Source organism: Salvia splendens, chromosome 5, assembly GCF_004379255.2.
Source record: "Salvia splendens isolate huo1 chromosome 5, SspV2, whole genome shotgun sequence".
Taxonomy (NCBI): Eukaryota; Viridiplantae; Streptophyta; class Magnoliopsida; order Lamiales; family Lamiaceae; genus Salvia; species Salvia splendens.
In genome coordinates, this window is record NC_056036.1 from 5,676,929 (window position 1) to 5,691,089 (window position 14,161).

Here is a 14,161-nt window from a genome sequence, read left to right on the forward strand (position 1 = left end):
TGCGCTGGAGAGCTCGGCTTGCCAACAAGTTGTGAAATCACTACGGCGTTGGGCTTCTCGGTACAACATTGTTCTTTCTCGGCGCCCCTCCATAGAAAGATTCCTTCGGCATATCGTGCCAACAGATGCTCGCACTCCAGATCAAACCTCTGGTTCCCTTGTTCAAAATCCTACTCCAAGTCAACAACGAACTCCGGAACAGCCGGAAACGTCTAGACGAGAACGGGCTCAGGAGCAACCGGAATCGTCAAGACAGGGACGGACTGAAATTCGCCGAGGAGTTGTGACTATGAGCGAGCAAGATCAGCAGATGCTTATTGCAGAGACTCTTCATCGCCGAGGTGTTAGGACTTCTCGGGCTCGGGGAAGAGGCGTTGGGTCGAGGATAGCATCTCGTCGACCTGCTTATTCTTCATCTGCTCGGAACGACCGAACTCGGCTTCCAGAGGATTTTGTGAATAGGTGGCTCAACTTTAGCAACCCCGGACAGTAGAATAGTCCTTTGTAATAGTAGGGTAGCGGAGTTGTATGCTGAACAAGATTTGAAAAATGAAATTTTGTTTCCACCTCTAACACTGTATTTACAGCTTAGCGAAAAAATTTCATCGTACTTGTCCTCGGTCTTATGAAGTATACTTCTTTGATCGGACTTGGTCCTTGGTCTTATGAAATAAACTTCTTTGACCGGACTCGTCATTGGTCTGATGAAATAAACATCTTTGACCGGACTCGTCTTTGGTCTGATGAAATAAACATCTTTGACCGGACTCGTCTTTGGTCTGATGAAATAAACATCTTTGACCGGACTTGGTTTGTGTTCTAATTTGGCGATTTTTGTCGCCGGGATCGAACTTTCCCTTGTCCTAATTCGGCGAGTTTTATCGCGTGGATCGGACTTTCCCAGTTAACCGAAGTGGTCTTATGCAGTAAACCTCTTTGACTAGACATGGTCGTCCTCGGTCTTATGAGGTAAACTTCTTTGACCGAACTCAGTCGTCCTAATTCGGCGAGGTTTATCGCGTGGATCGGACTTTCCCTTATTGCAGTTCGTTTCAGACGAAGTGCTTATTAAGCTGAATTGCGGTCTTGTATCCTCCTTGGAAGCTTGGACGCACAATCGTTGGCTTATTGCAGTTCGTTTCAGACGGACTGCTTGTTAAGCTGAATTGTGGTCTTATATCCTCCTTAGAAGCTTGGACTCACAATAGTCTTTAATAATCGATAAGTGGAACTTCTTGAGGTTGGAGACGTGCCATGTTCGGGGTACTTGTTCTCCTGACATGTGAGTCAATTTATAAGACCCTTTGCCGAGGACTTCTGACACCCGATATGGACCCTCCCATGTGGGCTCGAGTTTGCCCAGCTTTTCTGCTCGGCTTACTTCGTTGTTTCTCAAGACGAGATCTCCCACTTGAAATTGAAGCTTTTTCACCCTTTGGTTATAGTACCGGGCTACTTGCTCCTTATACTTGGCTGCTTTTATGCACGCCAATTCTCTTCTTTCTTCGGCGAGATCTAGTTCTGCTCTCAGTCCGTCGTCATTCATTTCTGAGGAGAAATTTAGAGTTCGGGGACTGGGTACGCCGATCTCCACCGGGATTACGGCTTCAGTGCCGTACACCAGACTATACGGAGTTTCACCGTTGGAGGTTTTGGGTGTAGTTCGGTAGGACCATAGGACTTGAGGGAGATTTTCTACCCATTGTCCTTTGGCTTGTTCTAACCGAGCTTTTAACCCTTTCACCAGAATCCGGTTCGTTACTTCCGTTTGTCCGTTTGCTTGGGGATGGGAGACCGAAGTGAACCGCTGTTGAATGTTTAGCTCTTGGCACCAATTCTTGAACGTCTTGTCGGTGAACTGAGTCCCATTATCCGAGATGAGGATGTGGGGTATGCCAAATCGGCACACTATGTTCTTCCAGACGAAGTCCAATGCCTTTGAGCTCGTTATCGTAGCTAATGGTTCAGCCTCCACCCACTTCGTGAAGTAGTCCACGGCAACGATAAGGAATTTCATTTGCCGAGGAGCTTGAGGAAGTGGTCCCACTATGTCTATGCCCCATTGCATGAAAGGCCAAGGGCTTTGCATAGTGTACAGATCGGTCTGCGGCATCCTTGGGACATTTGCATGAATTTGGCACTTCGTACACTTCTTGACGAGCTGCACTGCCTCTTGTACCATGGTTGGCCAATAATATCCCCATCTCAGAACTTTTTTAGCTAAAGCTCTGGCTCCGATGTGGCTACCGCACGATCCTTCATGAACTTCTCTGAGGATGTAGTCCGTCTCTTCTGGTCCTACGCACCGCAATAACGGCTGGAGGTAAGACTTTCTAAAGAGGACTCCTTCATGAAGTTCGTACCGAAGAGCTCGGCACGTGATCTTCCGAGCTTCTCTCTTATCCTCGGGCAATTGTCCTTGATCCAGATACTGCAAGATCGGCGTCATCCAGTTCGGCGAGCTGGATACTGAATGTACCTCGGCTTCATCAATGCTTCGATGCATTAATTCTTCCGCCTTTGAGCTCGGATCTGAGGCCAACTTACTTAAGATATCTGCTCGGCTATTTTCCGCTCTGGGAATACGGATTATCCGAAAATAGGAGAAACTTCGGCTGATGCTTTGCGCTTTGTCCAAATACTTCTTCATTCTCTCGTCACGGGCTTCACTTGTACCCAACATGTGATTTACTATGACTTGTGAATCACAATGGACTTTGAGAGATTTGACGAGCAGACTTTGCGCTAACTGGAGTCCGGCCAGGAGGGCTTCGTACTCGGCTTCATTATTAGTAGTGGGGAATAGGAACCGAAGTGAGTAGGTTACCTCGTGTCCGTCGGGAGCGACAAGTAGAATACCAGCTCCACTTCCCATCTTGTTTGAAGCTCCATCTACGAATCCGCTCCAGCAGTCCGGCGGTTCTACTTCGGATTCCAAGGGCTGTGCTAGTTCGGCATTGGCAGAATTCTTCTGTTCGGCAATAACAGGACTTGCTTGATCGAACTTTGCTTCTGCAAGAAAATCTGCCAAGGCTTGTCCCTTGATGGCTTTCCGAGGTAGATATTCAATTGTGTGCTCTCCCAACTCTATAGCCCACTTGGCGATTCTGCCTGATGCTTCCGGTTTGGTCAACACTTGCCGAAGTGGCAGATCAGTTAAGACGCATACCTTGTGAGCATAGAAGTATGGCCGCAGTCTCCTTGCTGCATTTACTAATGCCAGAGCAATCTTTTCCAGTGGTTGATACCTTGTTTCTGGACCTCTTAATGCTCGGCTTGTAAAGTAGATGGGAAGCTGCTTTAGGCCTTCTTCTCGTACAAGCACCGCGCTGATGGTTTGATCCGATGCCGCTAAGTATAAGAATATTACTTCGGCTTCGGTTGGAGCAGAGAGCATAGGAAGCTCGGCTAGATAACTTTTGAGCTCGTCAAAGGCCTTTTTCTGCTCGGCCCCCCACTCGAACTTTGGTGCCTTTTTCAACACCGTGAAGAACGGCAGTTGCTTTTCGGCTGCTTGAGAAAGGAATCGATTCAGTGCGGCTAGGCATCCGGTTAGCCTTTGCACGTCATGTATGGACTTCGGCATTGCCATGTTTTGAACAACTTGAACTTTTGAGGGGTTTGCCTTGAGTCCGTCCTTTGAAACCCAACAACCCAGAAACTTTCCCGAATCTACCAAAAAGGTACACTTTTGGGGATTAAGTTTGAGGTTGGCTTTCTTGAGCACGTTGAGAGTGGACTTGAGGTTGTGCTCGTACTCCGAAGTGCTTTTGCTTTTGACGACTATATCGTCAACATACACTTCGACCTCCTTTCCAATCAGGTGCCGAAAAAGCTTGTCTACCATCCTTTGATAAGTGGCTCCGGCATTCTTTAAACCGAATGGCATCTTTTTATAAGCGAAAATGCCGAAATCAGTAATGAAGGCCGTTTTTGAAGCGTCAATCTCATCCATTAAAACTTGATGGTATCCTTTGTACAGATCAAGAAAACAAAAAATTTCAAAGCCTATCAAAGCTTCTACTTTTTTATCTATGTTCGGAAGGGGATAGCAATCTTTGGGACAGTGCTTATTTAGATCGGTGAAATCTATGCACATCCGCCATCCTCCTTCCTTTTTCTTGATCATGACAGGATTGGCTACCCACGAAGGGTACTTCACTTCGAATAACACATCCGCCTTCAATAATTGACGGACTTCGTCATGGATGACTTGATTTCGTTCTGCCGCAAAGAGTCTTTGCTTCTGTTTTATCGGCCGGACTGAAGGATCAATATTTAACCGATGAGTGATTACCTCGGGGGGCACTCCGGTCATGTCCAACGGAGACCATGCAAAGACGTCTTTGTACTCCTTGAGGAGCTGGATGGTTTTTTCCCGAAGTAGGGGCGTTCCCGCGAAGCCGATCTTAACCGTTCGGGATGGATCGTCTTCGTACAGCTGAACTGTCATCGAGTTCGGCTCCGGTATGACTTCGGTCATCGCCTCTGACTCCGGCTGCTGTGATTGCTATGCTTGGTGGTGCCGATCTGACTGCTCGGCACTTCTAAGCGCAATTTGCAGACATTCCTTTGCTCTCTTTTGGTCACCTCGGATGACCGCTATCCCTCCTTTAGTGGGGATCTTGATGGTGAGGTGATAGGTGGAGCAAACGGCCCGAACTGTGTTGAGCCAGTCTCTTCCCAGGATGACGTTGTACGGGGACCGAGCTTTCACCACGAAAAACTCAATCATCGTACTGGAGCTAGTAGGCGCTTTCCCCACCGTGATCGGAAGGCTGATAATACCTTCAGGGCGGGTGTCCTCCTGGGTGAAACTCTTCAGGGGAAGCGGAGCCGGACTGAGCCGAGCTGGGTCCACTTCTAGTTTGTCGAAGCACTCTTTAAAAAGAATGCTAACCGACGCTCCTGTATCCACAAACACCCTGTGGATCAGTTTGTTTGCCACTCCGGCTTGGATGACAATGGCGTCTTGGTGAGGAGAGATGGCCGGGACGGGATCAGCAGCCGAGAACGTAATCACTTCGTCCTGCTTCAGCCTTTTATGCGTTGGCTCCTCTCGATTGGAGCCTCTGCGTTCTGACTTTAGGGACGACTTGGTCTTCCCGGCAGGGAGCGCGTCAATAGTCTGGATTACTCCATCATATTGCGGCTCGTCATCGTCTTCGGGATCCGGCTGCCTTTTCGGATCCTGAGGGGCGCAGTTCGCACCACTCTGCTTTTTATTCTTCTTTGGCTGCTTACTTCGGTATTTTTTCAATGTCCCTGCCTTCACAAGAACATCGATACCTGCAGCCAAGTTTCTGCACTCCTCAGTATCGTGACCGTGGTCTTGATGGTAGGAGCAGTAGTTATCCTGTGGTCGGCGCGCGGCTGATTTCGTCATCCGCTTTGGCTTTTCGAATAGGTCAGAGTGCAGTTCGAAAATTTCCGCTCTCGGCTTGTTCAGCGGTACGAACTGAGCGGGCGGCTTCTCGGGATTGAGACGAGGTCCCAATCTGTCTTGCACCGGAGCCCTTTGAATTCTTTCAAATGGAGTCCGGCGAGGATGCCCCTGATCGCTATGATCGGGCTTCCTTCTGTCTCCTCGGGACGATGAGCTGTCTAACGACCGTTTACGACGGTCTGCCTCATCGGCCCGGGAGTACTGGTCCGCAATGTCCCACATTTCCTGAGCTGTCTGCGGACCGCACTCAACGAGCTTCCTGTAGAGAGCTCCGGGCAGGATTCCATTTTGGAATGCCGAGATGACAAGCAGATCGTTGAGATCGTCTACTTGCAGGCATTCCTTGTGGAATCTTGTCATAAAGTCGCTAATTTTTTCGTCGCGACCTTGACGAATGGAAAGCAGCTGAGCCGAAGTGATTCGGGCTTCCGCTTTCTGAAAGAACCTCCTGTGGAAGGCATCCATTAGATCTCGGTAAGATCTGATGCTGCCCTGGGGGAGGCTATCGAACCACCTTCTCGCGTTCCCGATGAGCAGCTCGGGAAACAGCTTGCACATGTGGACCTCGTTGAGACCCTGGTTCGCCATGTTATATTGATAGCGCCCCAAGAAATCGTGAGGGTCCACGAGCCCGTCGTAAGTCATCGACGGAGTTCGGTAGTTCTGTGGTAGGGGAGTTCGGGTGATGTCGTCCGAGAACGGAGTCTTCAGTGCTCCGTACACGGCGAATCCGATATCTCGTCGGTATGGAGGAGATTGAGTTCTCCTGTGATTCCGGTACCGAGGAGGAGCTGGAATATGTCGGGGTTGAGGATTCTTTCTCCTGGGAGATGCGACACTACTGCGGTAGTGACTTTCTTGTGCGGAGGGAGAAGGAGAATCCGTCGTTTTCGTCTCCGGCTGCTTTTGGCTTTTTCGCAGGAAGGTTAAGAATTCCTCCTGCTTTTCAGCCAAAAACTGCTTAACAGCCTCATTCAAATCGGGCTGCTGGGAAGACTCAGTGGGACGATTTTTGGAGCGGCTTGTTCCTTCGCCATGAGAACTGGTGGTGGATTTATCCCTAGGCTGTTTTCCCGACCTATGGGATGGATTGGCTTCCTCCTGGTTCTCACGGGCTGGAATACGGGTATTCTGCGATCTGGTATGCATTTTTTGGGTGGAAAAAATGGATCAAAAATTCGCTTTATCACAAATTTTGTTCTCTGTTTCCCACAGACGGCGCCAGTGATGGATCCGCGAATTATTGATGTTAGTAAATGCTGGTAGAGAATTATGACACAATGAATTTACGTGGTTCGATTTACTGAGGTAAATCTACGTCCACGGGGAGAAATGAGGGCAGGTTTGTATTGCTTGATCTGCGAAAATACAGCTTACAATACAGACTTGCTATATGCTATTTTATCTCTAGAGAGCTTAACCCTTTTCTATCAGATCTAAGTTCTATTTATACATTGAACTAGGATCGTGGTTTGCAGCCCCACTAACAAGATCGTGGGTGAGCAATAACTGCTCAATAACTGCTTCATACCACTAAATAGATCGTGGGTATAGTGGAGGTCGTGGAGGCCTTTCGTGAGTCCACCAACTCCTAGTTCGGTCGAATGCTGAGACCGAACTGCTGGACTTTACCGATCAGCTCTTGCCGATCTGAGAGGAGAGCTTGACTGGTCGGCTTTTACCGAGCTGTAGGCTGAGTCCGAACTCTTTGGTCGTGCCGAACTCTTTGGTCGTGCCGAACTCTTTGGTGCCGAACAGATACTCTTTCTTGGGCTCTGGGCTGATGGGCCGTCACTGTTATTGGGCTTGCCATTAGGGTTTAGTTCGTACCCCATCACTACACCATAATAATATTATCCAAAATATTTAGCATAAATATTTTTGAATGAATCAATTTTTTTAGTGGAATCAACATATATTATTTTTTTATATTCCATTCCATTCATATATTATTTGTAATCACAAAGCATAGGAATGAAATTAACCAAGGAAGTATTCCTTTTGTATTCCTTATAGCTACCGAGCACGAGAGAGGAATAAAATTATTATTTTTCCTCATCTTCATTTTATTTCTTCATTATTTCATTTGTCATACCAAAAAGGGCTTAAGATATTTCTAAACTTGTGCAATTGACAATTGCTGATAAAATAACACATCAAAAATTTAGTATAATATATTAATATATCGCTCCCTCATCCCAACTAGGTTGGGACAAATATTTTGGGCAAGGAGATTAAAAACTGTGTTGAAAAGTATGAGAAAAGTATAAAATTAGAAAAATAAAAAAATAGTAAAGTATGTGAGGAATCAGCGGTGGATCTATAATTTTCAATTTGAGGTGCGATAAATAAGTACATTGCCTCGGAACTTCAAAATCCAGCTTTAGCATAAATTTAGATTAACATAATAGGATAATGATAAAATGCAAACTCAAATGGTACTTGTAATGGGCATCTACAAACGCAAATGGCGTGATTTACTATTGCACCAACAACACTACTTGTAATGAATACATCTAACTATATAATTAGCATAAAGTTTAGGGGTACAATGGTACTCTAATTCCAACGTGGCTCTATGATGGAATAAAATAAAAGAGATTAGATGTATTTTTTGAAAAAAATGAAATGAATCAACAAAATTAGGATATCTAAAAAATAAATATGATTCAACTTAATTAGGACAATTGATAAAAAAATAGTACGACTCAACTTAGTTGAGACCGAGGGCTGACCCCAAGCTCCTATGTAGGATAGACAAAATGGTCCTTCTCTTGAATTTTCTGTACATGCATAATTTAAATTTCTTACTCAATCTAACTCGTTTTATACTTCTCATATTTAATTATAATACTACATTAACCCTCATTACTTATCATTAATTATTATAATCAGTTTAGCTTTTTAGCGTTAAAAGTTAAAACAACCGCCAAAATTCTAATTCATGAAAATCTTAACATAAATTATTCTAATCTCTTCATTTGTATCATTGTATTAATTTCAACAGTTAATTTTCATTACATTTTAATCATATAGTAACTCATAAATTTTAATATCATTTGTATTCATTCAACACAATACACTGATTTAAATTCTTAACTCTCGTCATATTTAAACTTATTGATTCAGGAAAAACTAAAAAAGGAAAAAAGTTTTCTTTTTAAATAAGACGAAAAGGAGTAATATTTTTATATAGCTCTAATTCAACTCTTCAATCTTAATGACTTTCTCCATATATTTTTTCATTTTTCTTCACAACACATGATTTTATCTATATTTATATTTAAAAATTTAAAACTATTATAGTGCAAATTGTAATTGTTTTAAACTTCAATTTTTGTTCTCTAATAGTTAATGGTAAGCATTGTATTTTTTAATTAGTTTAATTACTTATTTCCATAATTTGTTTATAGGATGATACTTTTTCTATTTTCCATGTAGGCCGGTCTATTTATGTCACGACCGCGCCTTGCTAAGGATAGCATTGTTCGATAAATCATGACTTGGGAAGGGGAATAAGAAGAGGGGACATAAAGAGGAAGAAAGGAATATCAATATGATAAGTAGATACTTCCTAATAAGACAAAGGTGGTTCACAGGGCAATGAAAGATCATTAAATTAAAAAGAGTGTTTAACATCGGTCATTCGTTACTAAACATTATTCTTACGATCCATCTAGTACATAATACCACAATAGTGCACAACGGAAGGAGTTTTAAACACATGGCTATATGTGTGAAGACATATGCCACGAGAACCCTACAAAAGAGATGAGATGACCACCAACTCCACTCAGCCACCATTTTATCACTGCTCAACCTGTACATTTATAAAATACATGCAGGGCTGAGTACGAGGTACTCAGTGGACACATTGCCGAAAGATACACATATAAGAAAAAATATCAGTATCATGCCATCACAGTAACACACGGAGGATTTATAAAATACATGTCGGGAAGGTGGCCACCTTCCACGATCACATTGACCAGCCAACCCTTACGATGACTCACGGTCCATTCCTTCGTATACACTAACTCAAATAGGAGCTTGGTCCCATTGGAGTCCGAATTCGATTTGTTCATTCATTTGGCATCGCCAAATAGATAGGCATCATAAAACAAGTAATTTATGGCACAATAACATTTGAAAAGAAAGTAAGTGTGATTTTATCAAACAAAAATCGTTTCATATATTTGATAATTTTATCCACACTTAATGTGTTGGATATAAAGCCCACCTCAAAGCTTCCAAGTAAATCTCTACATGAGCTCGTCTTCGAAAATCAAACTCCGTGAACATGCCCTTCTTGAAAGAGGGTATTGATTCAATTAGTCTTTAGAACATTCATAAGGTGCATGAAATGCAATGATCTTACATGAGGAATGCATCCTATGTTCGAGGTTCGATCAAGGTAACTTCATTCCATCAAAACTTATGATTCTCTATTTTTAAAGAGACTTTAGAAGTAAAAGACGACTATTGGAGAGAACTCATTAAGCTCGTAGATTTCTATCTATAAGGAATTAATTTAGGGATTTCATAGCAATTAAAACTAGAGATTCAATTAGAATAATTAATCATGAGATTAATTATTTACCGAATATGAGGGAGTCAATTAATTCGAAACTATCCTTAATCCCAACCAAAAGATAAAGAGCCCAAAGGTAGAAAATTAAGCTTCTCCTCAAAGTAAAAGTCCAACATAAAACAAGTATTTACATTAATTAGGATAGTCCAAGGTAACAAAGGTCAACTTCTCTTCTTCTCATTATTTTCGGGGCCCATTCTAGAAAAATTAAGGGACCATACTACTTACTAAATTATTTGGCCCAACGGGAGGCCCATCACCTAATTTAAAAGTGGAACCCTAAGGGCATCCACTATAGGGGCGGCCCCCCTGCCTATAGTGCAGGCAGCGTCCGCCCCGAGGCGGACGCCATTTCTGGGGCGGAAGGCCCTTCGGCGAGAAGAGTGCGAGGACGCGCCGGGCACGCCTCACCGGGCCTATAGGGCGCCGGTCATCGGTGCACCGGCCACCCCCCGAAAATTAATTTTTTTATTTTTGAAAATTGTATTATAAATACCACTCCCCCACTACTCATAATACAACGAATATTTGGTCCCAATACTTTTTTTACATTTCAGTATTACCTCGGTTTCTAATTATTTACATTCCGATAATTTTAATTACAATTGATTTAAAATAAATGAAAATGAAATAAAATTAAAAGTGGCTAAAAAAGTGGCGGGGCTATTAGAAGTGTCCGGCTTATAGCTGCAGACACTTTTTTTTGTGGGCGCAGACAAATAAACTTGGGCTGTGGACAAAAAAAGTGGCGGGGCTATTGGAAGTGTCCGGCTTATAGTGGACACCCTAACAAAACACTCAAAATCAGATTTTTGAACAAATGGGGGCGCGTCCTTCTTCCCCCACGTCTCACACCTCTCTCGTTGGCCACGCCGGCCGCAGTCATTCCCTCTCGGCATCACTCATTTCTAAAACTCGGTCTCACGCTCTCTCTCTCTATCTCTATCTCGGCTGGTCTCTCTCTCTCTCTCGACCTCAGCTGCCTTGGCGTTGCCGGTTTCTCACATATTTTTGAAAGTAATATGAGTTGGTTTTGCTAGGACAATTGGTTGATAAGCATTTGATTTCTAAGTTCTTGACATAAAATTTATGTGATGGTGTTGATAAAGATGAGAATAATTGGATGAATTTTACTAACATGGTGAGTTTGAAATGAGCAAAATGTGATGTAAAAGCTAGAAATTTAGAATGGTGAAAAGAGAGATACCTTGAGAAATGAAGAAGTGAAGATGATGAGAGACTTGATTTTCTTTGCTTGAACCTTGAAACTTTCTAAATTCTCACTTGAATGAAATTTGATGGTGTGGTGTTGTAGTGGAATAAAATATTTAAAGGATGAAGTGGGGGTAGTATTCATAGAAGAAATGGTGCATGGGAAAAATATGGGTAAAAGCTTGATTCATGGAGGAATTACATTCTCCAAGAGTTATGAACTTCTTGTCAAACGAGATAAGTTGTCACCTCAATCATTCACTATACCATAAATGGCAAGAATATTACATCTTGTCGCTTAAAAAGACGTGAGCTATCATTTGGAAAACGTGAGCCACTGTTTGATAAGCGTGCTTGATGTGATATGATTTCGTCGATCGTCTCGTCTTGATTTAACATGCTTCTTATCCTTTCGTGTAGGTATCGGGGTTCAAGGCGTGACTATCGAGCAAGATCCGGAGGATATGGAGAGTATTTTTATACTCCCTCCGTCCCACGTTACTTGAGGCGTTTCTTTTCGGCACGAGATTTAAGAAAATTGTGTTTAGTGAGTTAAATAAAGTAGAAGAGAGAATAAAGTAAGAGAGATGAGAAATGGTAAAGTAAAAGAAAGCATGAATTAAGTGTGATTAGATGTTTTATTTTTAGCCAAAAAGAAAAATAACTCAAATAACTTGGGACAACCCAAATTGGAATACGACTCAAGTAACTTGGGGTGGAGGGAGTATTTATTTTTACTCTAATGTTGAACTCGATGTAGACCGTGTACGAACTTTAATTTATTTGAAGCTCGGTCTTAAAAAACGGACTATAAGAATATTAAATATTGTAATAACACTATTTTCATTCACCACTCAAAATATACTTCACAACGTTTGATCATATCGAGAAGTAAAAGAAGTTAGGTGCGAAACTAATATATATATATATATATATATTAATAGGTCGGTTCCCAAAAGTCATAGGGAATAAAAAGGGCGGGTGTTACAATTTACCATGAGAAAAAACAATACTCCCTTGTCCTTAATAATTTGTCACCATTTGACCCGACACATGTTTTGAAAAAATGTAATAGAGAATGGATTAAAAAAGTTAGTGGCACGTGTGTCTTACTTTTATATATTAGTTTTATAATAAAATGTGAGTGAAAATGAATTGATTGAGTGTGAAGTCCATTATAAAAAATAATAGTAATAAAAGCTAAAGGTGATAAATTTTTAGGGATAAACTAAAATGTAAATAAGTGACAAATTTTCAGAGTATAGAGAAAGAACAGTATATTAAAATTCATTAAAAACAACTTGAGCATTACTTTTGTAAAGGAGTGAAAAACTGATTAGAGCATAAGCAATAGCGGACGAACGAACGCCCTAGCCACCGGCTAGCGGTTCGGGCGTGGCGGACGTCCACAATTGCGTGCGGCGAACGGGGCAGATGAGAGGGGAGCGGACAAGCTGTCGGGCGCGGATGTGAGGCGTTAGCCGATAGCTCATCCGCTATTGTGCGTCCTCAATCGGCGGCGGTAATTAATTATTTTTTATTTCAACTCTTTATATAGGGCTCGTTGCACTTCATTTCATTCACACCACTTGTTTTGACGAGTATCTCTTCCTCCACACTCATTTCTAGAGAAGATAATGGATCGCGACAGTGACTCTCCCATCAATGGCGAATCGCAAACACCAACATTCCCCCATGGAAATGGGAGAAACGCCAGTAGAATGGGCGGAATGCCCGGGATGGGTGGCATGTCTGGAATGAGTGCCGGGATGGGCGGGATGCACGAGATGAGTGCCGGGATTATGGGACGGCATGGGAATGGGCATGGGTGGCATGCCCGCCGCTGCCAGATGTAGTAGATCGGGGGTCCCCCAATCGCCTTTTGGGGACAATATACCCTGTTTAGATCACTTGACCGGTGGTCCTCAGGTCTCTACTCCACCGGAGACTCAGTTCACCGATATCGAGACTTTCTCACTTTAGGAGTTGAGTCTTTCTCCGATGAGGGAACTTACTCCTCAGCCCACTGAGAGGGAACCGTTGGTAGGACAGTGAGGAGGTCGAAGAGGAAGGGCAAGGGCAAGGGCAAGGGCAAGGGGTTGGTAGATGAGTCGTTGCAGGCAGGGGATGAGGGGGAGGATGTTGAGGACGGAGGTCAGTTTGGACTCCGGAGGAGTGCACTGCTCTGGCAAAGGCCTGGGTCTCGGTCGTGGATGATCTCATTCGTTCGAATAATCAGAACATCGATATGATGTGGGCACGCATCCTCGCGAGCTGTGAAGTATTTAAGCTGACGCGTGCGAAGTATCACAAGTCTGAGGAAATCCGGAAACAATGGGATCGGATGAATGCCGCCGTCTCTAGATTTTTCAGCATCTACGACAACAACTGCCGCACGATAACCAGCGGCATGAGCATGGACGACGTGAGAGAGTTGTCGATGCGGCAGTTCCCCGAGCCCAGAAAGTTCTCGGGCAGCTTAAGTACTGGATGCCTATGTAGAGTTGATGGACTCCCCCAAGTTTCGTGCTGGGGTAGAGGCTGGCTGGTCGAAGCGGACGAGACTCAATGTCTCTGGTGATTACAGCAGCAGTGCCGGTTCCCACGACCTCCCCGACGATGTCGAAGAGGCCCCTCCACTAGTTCCCCGCCGCCGTCGCCCAGTTGGGCAAAAAACGGCAATGCGGGTGTCTAGAGGAGCCTCAAGCGGGTGTTCTGAGGTCCAATCTGCAGCTCCCAGTGCCGCTCCAAGCGACCTCGCGCGTATGCAAGCGCAAAATCACTTGTTTGGCGTCATAGAGAGGTGGAACGCGACAACGGACCCAAAACACAATGACTATCTGGAGAGCCTCATCGATGATATGAGGCGCGCTTTGGGGATGACACCCCCACGCCAGGGATGCCGCTGGGGG